At 35.2% G+C, this 14,662-nt stretch overlaps 2 non-coding genes across 2 annotated transcripts; both read left to right on the top strand.

The window, feature by feature from the left end:
• The first annotated feature begins 8,041 nt into the window (after nucleotides 1-8,041).
• On the top strand, nucleotides 8,042-8,157 carry LOC111999409 (U5 spliceosomal RNA). Its single transcript, XR_002881596.2, has one exon. It is a non-coding gene; the product is annotated as a U5 spliceosomal RNA (small nuclear RNA).
• A 4,202-nt stretch (nucleotides 8,158-12,359) lies between these two features.
• Nucleotides 12,360-12,477, top strand: LOC111999405 (U5 spliceosomal RNA). The gene has a single exon (XR_002881593.1). It is a non-coding gene; the product is annotated as a U5 spliceosomal RNA (small nuclear RNA).
• Nucleotides 12,478-14,662: the final 2,185 nt, after the last annotated feature.

The following is a 14,662-nucleotide window of genomic DNA, read 5'->3' as shown; positions in this document are numbered from 1 at the left end:
TAAAAAATGTTGTTAATTTAGAGATTAACATATTAGTTAAAAAAATGGCTTATAATTTTAAGAGCTCTAATAATGAGTTCTTATATATATATATATATATATATTAGTTATAACCACAAAATGGTAATTCGAAATAAGTTGATATACTTAAATATTTCATTTCAATGAACAAACCAGAATGAGATCTAAAATGGTATTCAAAAACTTTGGATTTTCTTTTATCATCAGTGGTCTCCCAAGCAGCCTTTTACATTTCTCTCTCTCCCCATGTTGTTCAGATCCATTACTACCTCTTGATTTTTTGCCCCCTCTTTCAAATCTGTTTGTTTTGGAATGAATAACCCCAAGGTGCAAAAACATGATTTTTACTTAGCCGTTTGCAAATATCGGGAGTGTTAATACTCACACATGCATATATGGTACAATATGTTACTACTTCCACTTGATATGTTTAGATAACAACTTCTATTTGAGTTTGGCGACTTGTTACTCTTTAAGAAATTGAATTTGTACGTGAAACTTGGAAGTGCGTGTTTTATAGGATCCGGATCCTCTCCATTTCTATTTGAAATGGAGAGTGTCTAGTTAAGGGTGAGGATCTGCTTAAAGAGAATCAAAGGTCTACAAAGTGCCACCTCAATTAAAAGTTTTTAACTTGACCAAATAACAAATAACTATGGTAACCAAAGTTAACTATGGTTCAAAAACAAAAAAACGCACTAGATCCTTGTATTTGGATTTTGGATTGTCCACAACTTTCTCAATCCAAAATTCCTTAGCCTCCAAATGCAGCATTGTTAATATCACTGTTACAGAACTTACACACAAGCAAAAAACCAAATTTTTAGCCATGCGCCTAAAACCTGCAGAGTTGACGACCACATGGGAGGAGTGGGTGGCGACCCAAGCTGAGCTTGCCCTAACATCGTCCATGGCGAACCTGAACCACACTGTGTGGAAGCTTGGTGGGGAATGGTGGTTTTCCAACTTGGATCTGATTTTGTGTTTTGATGGATTGGTGGGTTTACAACTTGGAGATTGGTGTTGATTTTATCAATAAAGATGATGCAGATCTTTTGATTTTAGTGGGTGTATATTGGGTTCAAATTTCTGGATATGCATACCTGTTTCTAGGTTTGATTGTTGGTGTATGTTGATTTATGGGTTTTGAATTTTGGTGGGAAGGCAAAGAAAAGGAAAAAAAAAAAAAAAGAATTAATTTAGCTGAGAGTATTTATATACAATGTTGGTGTGGGCGGCTTGCCAATGTGGTAGTTTTTTCCTAATTTGAAGCTTCCAGCTTTTGTTGGTTTCTCACTTTCTTTTCATTTCTTTTTCTTTTCTCACCACAAGTTCATCATATTCAGAAACACCAAAAGACTAACGAAGCATCAAAAGTTGAATATATAAAACAAGTCATAAATCACAACCACAGAACATAAAATAAACATGAAATTCACGTCTCGCGAGGCCTATAGCAAAAGCCAAACAAAGAACATGAGAGAGAGAAACGACACCCCAACTTTGGAAAATCAACTCATGGGTCGACAGTAGCGCGATAGTACTGAAGATGGTGGCCAGTGGTTGATGGGCAGTTGGGATTGAAGAATTGAGTGATAAAGGGAATCCAAAATCCAGATACAAGGATCTGGTGCGTTTTTTGTTTTTGAACCATAGTTAACCTTGGTTACCATAGTTATTTGTTATTTGGTCAAGTTAAAAACTTTTAATTGAGGTGGCACTATGTAGACCTTAGATTCTTTTTAAGCAGATCCTCACCCTTAATTGGACACTCTCCATTTCAAATAGAAATGGAGAGGATCTGGATCCGTTTTATAGTAGGTGTACGTGTAACCGTGTAGTTTCTAAGAATAATAATATATAGTTTAAAAGAACTAGATTAATCCAAAGACTGATCTAGGATGATATTTAAAAATAAATAATAAAAAAAGATGAAGAAAAATTCAAAGGATGATATTGATATATAAGAAATGTAGTGAATGAGAATTCAAGAAAGATTAAATGAAACACCACGTACATCCTTAATCCTCGAATAAAATTCAAAACTGATATGTAAAATCAGCGGGCTCTCTCTGTGTCGGCCATATATACAGAGAGAGCCCGCCGATTTCACATGGAATACATTTTTATAGATCTTTTGAAGTAGCAGCAGTCAGCAGAGAAAAAAAAAAAAAAAGGTGCAAACATGTTTTCTAACCCAACATGCAAGGGCNACCCTAAAAAATATTTCTAGAGCCACCACTGAGGTCCATGACCACTAAACCAATTACCCGATAATAATAAAGTGGTGTTTTGAGAATGCAAATTGCGTATTTTTTGCATTCCAGATGGGGGAATGCTCTAAGGGTTGGAAACCCTAAGCCTAGCATTTGTAAAAAATTCTAGAATAAAGGAAAATTAGGTAAGAGTTAAGACCTCTCCAAGTAACAAAAGAACAGAAAAATTTAAGGAGAATGGAATAACTGATAATGCTTGTACTAAAAAAAACCATAAAGACATGTTGGTAGGGGTGGAGCCAGGATTTTTGTTTGGGGGGGCAAAATTGCAACTCTATTATTTTATCAAGACAACCCCACATACACATATACATACGCTTTTTTATTATATACACACTTTTTTATTTGATAAGTTACATATATAACACACACAACAACAACAACAAATAGTTTAGTAATTTCAATCAAATTATATTTGGTGGCAATCTTACATAAAATAAAATTCATTTTTACTATTTTTATAGTGAAATTCTTAAAAAATTTCATCTTTGATACAAATTATCAAATTTTATACAAAGTAAGTAAAAAAATCTTTCAATTGAACTAATGAAATTTTCAAAAACATGAATGATCCAAAACTTTGAGGAAAGTTAGGCTTCAAACATATTTGAAGCGATCTTGCTCTACTCATTATGTAGTAACTAACGAGACATTTCATGTATAATTATAATGACATTTTTTTTTTTTAATGAATCAATGACTTGTTAATTGCCACATAACTGGTTGAATAATATATAAATTCAAATATGTTTGGTGCCAAACTTTATCAAATATTTAACAGATATAAGAGCATATTTTATATAAAAAATAGAATTGTGAAAAATGATGTTATGTCTTTATAATTATTAGACCAATTTTTTTTTTTAAGAGCATCATTGGACTAAATCAAATATTTTGGGGGGGGGAGGGGGGTCAACTCTTATTTTTTAGACTAAAAATTTTGAAAAAATTAAAATAATTATATATATATTTAAAAAATTTCAAAATTTTGGGGGCCCATGCCCCCCCCCCCCCCCAACATAGCTACGCCTTGCATGTTGGGTTAGAAAACGAGAGAGAGAGAGAGAGAGAGAGAGAGAGAGAGAGAGAGAGAGAGAGAGAGAGAGAGAGAGATAGAGAATATTTGCTACAACTACAAGTTGAGTCGCTAAGGAGTAAGGAGAGCAAAATCGTTACAACTGAAAAAGCCCAAAAAAGTAGAACTGTTGTCACCATTAAGGAAAACTCACAACCACAATATTTTTCTTTGTACAATTTTTTAAGGAAAAATGAAATTATGAACTATTTTTATTGAATAGATTAAATGAGTTACAAATTTAAATGATTAGCGATTTTTATCTTTTCGTTTTATAATTGGCTTTTTGTTGAATAATTTGTTCACTTCTTGTTGTTTGATCTTGTCTTGTTTTTGTTTGGTTTATGTTTGTTGTTATTTGGGCTAATATTTATTGTTGTTATTTAATCCTTTTAAAAAAAGGGATTAAGGATTATGTTTGGGAGGCAAAATTAATTTTAGAGTGATACGCCCACAACATTTTTACAATAAATCTTATGCAAAAAAATATTATTGGTGGACAAAAAAATAATATCAGTATTATGACCAAATTAGAATCAATAACAATTTACTCTATTGGATTTATTGTGAAATTATTGTGAAAAATGTTGTGAATGTAACATTACTTTTATTTTTGTTGATCTAAATTTTTGTAATTCTCAAGTTAGCGTGTTCAATATTTTTAAGTGGTCACAATAAGTTAGTTTAGCATATAATTATTTTTAGGCAAGTGTATATAGACATTTTTTTGCAAGTCAGGGTGGTCTTGTGACCACCCTGGCTTGCATGTGGAGCCGTCAGTGATGGACCCACTCTTAAGGGTTTGAGAGGTGGAGATGTCAGGTTTGAATCCCGCAATGGGAAGCGCCTGGTAAATAACTCCCTGCTCACTAGCATCCTCAATGGGTCTAGATGCACAGCTATGGCTCATTTGGATTCCCTGCTTCTGCAAGCCCAAACCCAACAGGTAGAATATCATTATGGTCGCGCCTAGGTAGAAAACGTCAACTTAGGTCGCCCCCCTTTACCCCTTTTTTGTTCATAAAAAAACACTACTTTATTTATTTTACATTCATACTTAACAATACACCATACATCTCATTCTTTATTTTACACCAACAGTCCAACACCATGATAGCGGCCAAACGGCCCAACCTCAGCCAAAAATACACCTAGCTATTGCCACCAAAACCTAACCTTAAAAATCAATAAAATAAGAATAATATTTCAATTCTACTACTAGCAATCTGCAAAAAAATTTTGCATATTGCATTCCTATATATGGGGTAATTTGGGGGTTTGGGGTTTTAAGAATGCGTTTTGCATATCCATTCATGCTCTTAAAAAAGAGTAATGTTTAGACTCATTCAATAGTTCACTATTAATTAAAATTTTAGTATTTCCTTTCGTTTTTTAAAACTTTTTTTGTGGGTCCAAATCTCTATCTTAAGGATTTCTTATTTCTAATTTGAGGATTCAAGGAGTTTAAGGTTTAGTCATGCTAATGCTTCATTTGTTATCATGTTGTAAACACCATATTTTATAACCAGTAACAAAATTTCAAGGTTGAGGGTAAAATGTCATTTCACACACCCAATGATAAATTTTTCATTCTATTACATTCTCATAATTTTTTCTTTTTTCTTTTTTTTTTAAAAAATAATTTCTTATTTGACTTAAAATAAAAATTTACATAGGCCATTATGGAATTCAATGGCAAAGTAGTCATTTTCTAGGTATAAATTAAAAATTTTGATCAAGTCATATGAAAGAATGATTTTTTTAGTCGCATCATAATAGATCATTATGAAATTTAGTGACAAAACAATATTTTTCTAGGTGAAAATTAGAGTTTTAATCAAGTCATGCGAAATAATGATTTTCATTGGTTGATCAAGTGATGTGAAAAAATGATCTTCTACTCAAGTTTTATCACATAACTTGAGCGTACACAACAAACTTGAAAAAAAAAATGCAAGATTGCCACAATGAGCTTTGCAAAACCCAATTTTGCCACAATGGAATCTTCCAAAGTACTTGTTAAAAGAAAACTCAAATACCTCTGAAAACTTGTCATTTAGTTTCATTGGCCATGATAGGAGGAGGAAGAAAAGCTCAAACCCAAACCCTTATCTCTCACTCGTGTGTTTTCTCTTTGTTTGAGAGTTTATAAGAGAATGAAATGAAAAGGAAAGTTTAAGTGTGCTCCCTAGTTCGAGTCCTGCTACCTGCACTTTGAAAAGAATTTCCTAGGCCAGTGCTTTACCCATTCGTGGGCCCACCCGGCACGAACAGTGATTAGTCTCTGGTTGAAAGCCTTGAGGAAACACTGTGGGAAACCAAAAAAGAAAAAGAAAAAGAAAAGGAAAGTCTATTTTTTCCATTAAAATTTCCAAACAAGAAAACGGAAGAATATTATAAAATTATTATTTTCATTCATTTTCATTTCATTTCCTCCTTACAAGCGAAGGTTTACGTGGAATTTCCAACAACTTTATTTTTTGTGTATGCGTATATATGTGATCCAAATGCTAGCAACTTAGTTTACAAAAGCCTTGAGGAATTGGGCCAAAAACTAAGTTAATAAGCTAACCCCTTATGGCCTAGACCATGGAAGAAGCCTATATTTTGTGTCCTCGTGGAGATCAGAAAATTAGGCTTAAATGTTTAATACAACTTACCAAGAAAAAAAAATATATTAAATCACTGCCTTAATGCAATATGGCGTAATCATTTCCATGGCTACTATTTAGTTTAAAAGTGAGTGTGGTGGATTTCCATTAACACTTACTTTTGAGAATGACCCTTCTTGATGAGTAAAATGGGTCTTGAAAAGCCCAAAAGTGAAAGAGTAAGATAAGACCCGACAAATGTTGCCCAGCAAAATCCAATGAAAAAGAAAGGGGAGGAGCCTAAAAGCCAGTAAGTCCAGCCTAGCAGGATGTAATATGGCAAGCTTAAGAAGCCCATGCTGTTCTTACCCAAGGGATGAGGGAAAACCTTAATTCTGCGAGGGTAAAAACAGTGAAACAACACCAGGTAATAGCGGCAGAAAATGCACGGGAAAGAAAGAGACAAAGCATAAGAAAGAAACAGAGTAGAACGACCAGAGTCCCACCAATTTGTAACCCAGCCAATGCAAGGCAAGGGAGGTGGGACCCGTGGCTGAAGAGATTACAGAGAGGATGGTTTGGAAGAGCTCTTTTGAGAGATTCTCTACTAAAAATGCATCTTTGCCAAAACGGGAAAGAAACTGGTGGGAACGCATGCTAGAGAGTGAAGACAAAGGGAATTAAGACTCAGGAGATACATAATACATTACATAATGATACTAGTCTAACAAAAATGAAAGTCCATCTCGGCATTATTGCTTGAAAATATCTCCATTCCTCTTTTATCATATGCGGTGCCTTACTCATCAAACTTAAGAGCCATGTGTGGACTTCTACCCCTTGTCATGGTTTTCATATGATGCAACATTTCAAAAGCCACCAAGCTGATGTTTGTTAGTAATCTCCTGCGAACAAATGCTCTTTGATTTTCAGAGATGATGCAGAGCAGCACCTTTTTCATCCTGTTAGCTAGGTAGAGATCTCCACGGCCATAGTCTTAACTCTTAACGCACGTATGAAGTGCTTTCAAATTCGCGTAGATGTCCCATATAGAATAGATACAATAAAGTTGTATAAGATAGCTGTAATAAAATGGAAACTCATTTCATTTCCAATTAACACTTACTTTTGAGAATGACCCTTCTTGATGAGTAAAATGGGTCTTGAAAAGCCCAAAAGTGAAAGAGTAAGATAAGACCCGACAAATGTTGCCCAGCAAAATCCAATGAAAAAGAAAGGGGAGGAGCCTAAAAGCCAGTAAGTCCAGCCTAGCAGGATGTAATATGGCAAGCTTAAGAAGCCCATGCTGTTCTTACCCAAGGGATGAGGGAAAACCTTAATTCTGCGAGGGTAAAAACAGTGAAACAACACCAGGTAATAGCGGCAGAAAATGCACGGGAAAGAAAGAGACAAAGCATAAGAAAGAAACAGAGTAGAACGACCAGAGTCCCACCAATTTGTAACCCAGCCAATGCAAGGCAAGGGAGGTGGGACCCGTGGCTGAAGAGATTACAGAGAGGATGGTTTGGAAGAGCTCTTTTGAGAGATTCTCTACTAAAAATGCATCTTTGCCAAAACGGGAAAGAAACTGGTGGGAAGTTGGGAACGCATGCTAGAGAGTGAAGACAAAGGGAATTAAGACTCAAGAGATACATAATACATTACATAATGATAATAACCTAACAAAAATGAAAGTCCATCTCAGCATTATTGCTTGAAAATATCTCCATTCCACTTGTTATCATATGCGGTGCCTTACTCATCAAACTTAAGAGCCATGTGTGGACTTCTACCCCTTGTCATGGTTTTCATATGATCCAACATTTCAAAAGCCACCAAGCTGATGTTTGTTAGTAATCTCCTACGAACAAATGCTCTTTGATTTTCAGAGATGATGCAGAGCAGCACCTTTTTCATCCTGTTAGCTAGGTAGAGATCTCCACGGCCATAGTCTTAACTCTTAACGCACGTATGAAGTGCTTTCAAATTCGCGTAGATGTCCCATATAGAATAGATACAATAAAGTTGTATAAGATAGCTGTAATAAAATGGAAACTCATTTCATTTCCACACCACGCAGCCACGCGGTGAGCACAGAGCGAACTATTCTTTCGCCTTTTACTAAAGAATACCGTGTGCACGCCGCAAATAGTGGCATACGCCAATTTTTGAAGGGGTTTCTCCTAAGGGGAAGCTCCCAAAAATACTAGTTTAACATTTTCAATACCTTGTTTCAGTCTCTTTTAAGAAATATAGTTAAAGAACCCGCAATTCCAGAAACTAGATCTTTAGCTGTGACATAGGGAAATTTAAGATATTTAAATACGCAGGAGGTCATGTTCGTAACATTTCATTTGTTGAGTGACTTGTTGGATGGACTCTATTCATACCAGCAATGTCACGACAGTAAGCCATCATAACAATGAGTCTCAACAGCATGAGCCATTGTCGATTTTAAGAGAACAGACTCCAAATCCATTTCCTTCTCGAACACAGCTAAAATTAGGATTTCCTTTTTTTTTGTGTTGAAAGCCTCATTGAACAATAAACTAATATTTGAGCTTGCTTTTCTTCATCAAAATTTCACCCCCTTCCCCTACTTCAGCCACAGAGTTTCAAATTCTTCCATAACTTCACAAAACCATCATCCATTTTTCTACAAGAGAAGAAGAGTAGAAGCAAAGAGAACAGAACGAAAACAAAACAATGAACGAGGAGATGAGAGGTTTGAAAGCTTGGGGCATTGACTATTACACATTCATTAGTGTACATGGCCTATGAACTATGAAGTGTACAAAGTGTGAAATATTTATGGTATTTAATTTTTTTTTAAAGTTAAAAAACCACTTCCTTTTTTTGATAAAAAATAAAACTACATTTATAAGAGCATATTTGGTGATCTTTATAAAGAAATTGTTTTCAAGAATAACTAATTAAAAAATTGAAAATACAAGACAATAGGGTATTTTTACATGGTCTACGTCAAAACTATTAAAGAGGAAAATTTCCTGAGAACCTAGTAACCTAGTGACCCCATAGTCACTTCTTAGGCCACTAGCTCGACTCGAAAAGCCGTCTACAAAAAATCTTAAATTATTATAAAATTTATTACAAAAAATTTATAAATTGATATGTTAATAAATGTAATCATGGGTTGTGCTAATTGACGATTTGAGGTTGCAATGGTTTTCGATGACCTTGGTGTTGCAACAATTGAGTTCAACATCGGTGTCCAAGCCTTTTTATGTGTGTGAGAGAGAGAAACGTTGGAGGTACTAAAAAATCAGATTCATTTGCTAGGCTACAATACCATAGAGAACAAATAACTTGCTAGGCTACTAATACAATACCTGACCAAGCCTGACAAAGATACTATAACCTTTTTACAATTTAGCTAGCTTGTGAGTAGCACGGTGAGAAGCATATGTTTTGGGTAGGGCTAGCTAGAATTCGACTGGGAAAATCATCTATAAGCTAGTAGCTAGCCTAATGTGAATGCTGAAAGCTAAAACAAACATACAACTGAGTATTTTACCGATTTTGCTAGATTGGACGTATGAGTGTGAGTATGTAGCACTCTAATGCTTCTTTTTTGAAAGAGAAATGCTTTATCAAAGTTCGTATTTGAATGATAAGAAAACACGTTCGCATAATGTGGTGGTAGAAAGTTCTCAAGCATTATTTTAATAGCTTGGCTATCTTTACATTGTTGAAGATTTCTGTTTTTCAGATATGCAGTTTGATATCATTTTATCAGTGTGCACAATCCCTGGAAAGGTTCCTCTACCCTATGTTTTGGATGGAGGGAGATGGAGGTAGGGGAGGGGAGATATTCAGAATATAGTCAATATACTAAAATTAGTATTTCGACTACCTTCTTAACTCCCTCTTATCTTCTTCTATCTCAAACATAATCATTAGTGTCTAGCTCCTAGATTTTCAACCCGGTGAACCACCTTTCGATAGGAAAAATATTTTTTTTTGTATAGGCCCAGTGTATAGCTGTGGAGCCCACATGTCAATCTAAGTCTTGTACACCGGACGCACAAGATACTTTCTCCTCAAAAGGATACCACTTGATCAAACAAATCCACTCCACGACTCTTCAAAATCACAATTCCGAATCACATGAGAATCAGTTTCAGCCTCCTCCAAGGTCCAAGCAGTGGACACATGCAAACATAGAAGATATTCCTTTATCAATTAAATGATTTGATTCATTTATGAGGAAACCGAGAGAGCCCAAAGTCCATTAATTCCAATTATCATGAACACCTTTGAGTCTCATCTTTCACTAATAACTAGACTTTTCACCGTGAATTTTCCATTTGAGATGCCCATCCACACTAAGTTATGTAACTATATATATGGGGTATCTCAGATCAAGTTTGTATTATTGATTTCATATATTTCATTCCTAATTCAGAAGATATTTTTTTCTCTCAATTCCTTTCTCTCTTTTCCTCTCTAGTCTTTGTCTACTTCTCTGTTCTTCTTCTTCGTTGAACTATACTCTCTTGTATTTTCTCTCTTCACTGTGTGTGATAAAACTCTTCATCCCTCTTATCTTCTTCTATCTCAAACATAATCATTAGTGTCTAGTTCCTAGATTTTCAACCCGGTGAACCACCTTTCGATAGGAAATTTTTTTTTTTGTTATAGGCCCAGTGTATAGCTGTGGAGCCCACATGTCAATCTCATATAAGTCTTGTACACCGGATGCACAAGATACTTTCTCCTCAAAAGGATACCACTTGATCAAACAAATCCACTCCACGACTCTTCAAAATCACAATTCCAAATCACATGAGAATCAGTTTCAGCCTCCTCCAAGGTCCAAGCAGTGGACACATGCAAACATAGAAGATATTCCTTTATCAATTAAATGATTTGATTCATTTATGAGGAAACCGAGAGAGCCCAAAGTCCATTAATTCCAATTATCATGAACACCTTTGAGTCTCATCTTTCACTAATAACTAGACTTTTCACCGTGAATTTTCCATTTGAGATGCCCATCCACACTAGCGAGTCTGGCTTGAATTTGAGAAGCTATAAAGGGGTGGAAATAGAATCAATCAAATGAGAATTCCAAAAAGATGGGGACATGGTTGCATTTTCTGGAATAACTGTATATGGCGAAACTATCTTTCGTCCCTGTTTTGATGCCAGTCATTTATTACCATAAACCCGAGCTTTATCACCAATCCCGATCCTTCACCTAGCATCCTATAGCAATCACATGATCACCTCCCTTGCCTGAGCTAGAATCCTTGCAAAAGAGTGAGTAGGTACACGCCTTCATAAACTGACAAGTCGAAAAACATTTGGATTTGAACACTTTGAATAAAAGTTAATCTTGGAGTTGAATCAATTTCCACCATTGTTGAGCTGCAAAAGCTAATTTAAAAAGCTTCTAGTCTCAAAATCCAATTCTTGGATCTACATAATTTAGCCCAACCCTACTCATTAAAGAATTTAATTCAGAACAAAATCCGTCCAGTTCACTTAAGCAACTCATGGCATAAAATGATCAAGATCTTCCTACCAGCTTGAAATAAAATCTTCTCCTTCCACCCTTCAGTTTTTTTTTTATGAACTGGACTCTTTTATCTCTTCAAAAGCCAAACTCTTGCCTCTACCAATTAAAGGAGGTAACCGAAGGTACTTCTCAAAAGGAACCAGAGAAGTTGCACGTAAAGCTGTCCTAATATCATTCTTCACACAGGCATAGTGTTTAAACTGAAAAACGAGGACGTCTTACCAAAATTCGAATTTTGTCCTGATGCCCGTTCATACAACTCAAGGGTTCCGCTATAGCCAGGCATTCCTCCATTGTGGCTTTACAAAATAAAAGGCTATCATTCGCAAAAAATTAGTGAAAAATTTTTGGACCTCTCGAGATTGACACACCTCTAATATTGACTTCTCTCTCATCACATCTCAATAACGCAGATGGACCTTCGGCACAAATCAGAAATTGACAGGGAGACAGGATTTCCTTGCCTAATTCCTTGTCCCGGTCTAATGTAGCCCATATTTAGCATAATTGCTTGTAAATTCTGCATTCCACCCTATCATAGGTCTTACTCAAATGCAGCTTTAGAGCCATGCTTGGACTTATCTTGGTTTTCATCCTGTTAGTTACAACCTTCCACTCCATTTTATACATCACATTACATAAGCTAAAGGAAGAAATTATTATTCTCCGTTCCCGTTAGCCTGGCACTTTTGTCTCAAGAAGACCAAAGTCTCTCCACGGCCATAGTCTTATTTTACAAATGTCTGAAGAATTGCTTTCAAATTCACGTAGATGTCCCATATTGAACAAATACATCAAGGTTGTGTAAGATAGCTGTTATTAAAACGGTAAGTCATTTCATTTCCAATCCACGCAGCCACGCGGTGAGCACAGAGCGAACTATTCTTTCGCCTTTTACTAAAGAATACCGTGTGCACGCCGCAAATAGTGGCATACGCCTATTTTTGGAGGAGTTTCTCCTCAGGGGAAGCTCCTAAAAATACTAGCTTAACATTTTCAAAACCTTGTTTCAGTCTCTTTCAATAAATATAGTTAAAGAACACACAAACGTAATTTCAGGAACTATCTCTAGCTGTGATATATGGAAGTTTTAGTTATTCAACTACATGGGAGGTGATGTATATAACATTTCATATGATGACTGACTTGTTGGATGGACTCATACCGGCCAGCCATCATATAACTTCATCACAATGAGACTCCACAGCTTGATCTATTGTGGATTTTAAGAACATAGACTCCAAATCCTTTTCCTTCTCCAACACAGCTAAAGAATAGGTTTTCCTTTTTTGTGTTGAGAGCCTCATTAAACTGCTTGAACAATAAACTAAATATTTGAGCTTGCTTTCGTCATCAAAATTTCACCCCCTTCCCCTACTTCAGCCACGAATAGTTTCAAATTCTTCCATAAATTCACAAAACCATCATCCATTTTTCTACGGGAAAAGAACAGAACCAAAACAAAAATAAGAGTAGAAGCAGAGAGAACAGAACGAAAATAAAACGATGAATGAGGAGATGAGAGGTTTGAAAGCTTGGGGCATTGACTATTGCACACTCGTTAGTTTACATGGTCCTATACATCATCTATTTCATGTGTTAAATGTGTACATGCTTACATGGTCATATGTGAAATTATGAATATTGTGCGTATAAAGTAGCAGGTGTGAAACTATTTATTGTATTTGATTTTTTTAATAAAAAAAACCACTATTTATTTGATAAAAAATAAAACTACTTTTAAAAGAGCATATTTGCTTATCTTTATAAAGAAATTGTTTTCAAAAATAATTTACTTAAAAAATTGAAAATACAAAGATAGGGAAATTAATTTACATGGTCTACGTCAAAACCATTAAAGAAGAAAATTTTCTGAGAACCTGGCTACCTAGTGACCCCATGATTACTTCTTAGGCCACTAGCTTGACTCAAAAAGCTATCTAAAAAAAAGAACGAAAAAAAAAAAAAAAAAGCAGCAGCTCCAAAGAAACAAAGAAAAAAAAAAGAGTTACCCAGATAAGAAGAAGGAAGAAAGAAAAAAGAGTTACACAGATGTGAAGAAGGAAGAAAGAAAAAGGAAAAAAAAAAAGAAAAAAAAGAAGAGTTACCCAGATGTGAGGAAGGAAAAAAAAAAAAGGAAAGAAAGAAGACCTGAAGACTTACGGTGGAGTGAGTGAAGAATGAAGAAAGAAAAAAGAAAGAAGAAGAAATAAAAGAAAAGAAGAAAGTGGGGTAGGTGGGGATGTAGGTGGGAAACAGGGGGCACGTGGTAAGCTGAAGAATTTTTTTTTTTTTTTGGGTGTTACATATAGTGGCGTTTTTAAAAACGTGGCTATAGGTTCTCCTTTAGAAAAATTATTCGGCTGGACCTGTAGCTGCGTTTTTGAAAAACACGGTTATGGCTTACCTTTACCTGCGTTTTAAAACGTGACTAAAGGTCAGACATAGCCGCATTTTTTAGAAAACGCAGCTATAAGTCCACTTTAAAAAAAATTATTCGACTGGACCTATAGCCGTGTTTTTGAGAAATACAGCAATAGGTTAAGGCTTTAGCCGTGTTTTTTTTGCAGTTTCTAGTGCTTATTGTGAGCATCCTTTGATCCTTTCAAAAAAAAAAATGACAGTTATTTTCTACTAATATGTCTTTTCTGGTGAGTTTCTACATCTTCTCTCCTTTTCTTTCTTTCTCACCTGTTTGTTTTTGCTATACCCAATTACTCAATTCAATAGATATTTGTGATTTTGGGTCCCTGTGGTAATTTGCTTATTTTGTTATTACACACAGCTTCCCCGATTAGCTCGGCATGGAGTGGTCAGGGATCACTCCAGTTACACTAAAATGTTGTTACATCATCAATCTCACATATCTAACCAAACCACTACAAAAGCTATGGCATCATTTCAGGTATATACATACATATATCTCTATATATTTCGAGGGAAAAAAGAAATAATGCATTTGCAGTGTTTGTTGGGTGTTTGGTATCTCTATTGTGTGGTAGGTTGTCAACATTAGTTTTTTGTGGCCTCTACAAATGAGTAAGTGTGCGTTTGTATAAGCTGTGTTTTAAGTTTAAAATGAGTGATTGTAAAAAAAGCTAAGAGGTGTTTCTGTTACGAAATGGAGTTTTGGGTTTTAAGAACGTGTAGCTCCCAA

Source organism: Quercus suber, unplaced genomic scaffold, assembly GCF_002906115.3.
Source record: "Quercus suber isolate HL8 unplaced genomic scaffold, Cork oak 2.0 scaffold_10, whole genome shotgun sequence".
Lineage (NCBI taxonomy): Eukaryota > Viridiplantae > Streptophyta > Magnoliopsida > Fagales > Fagaceae > Quercus > Quercus suber.
The sequence above is the reverse complement of the archived record's forward strand: the minus strand, read 5'-3'. Positions and strand labels throughout refer to the sequence as shown.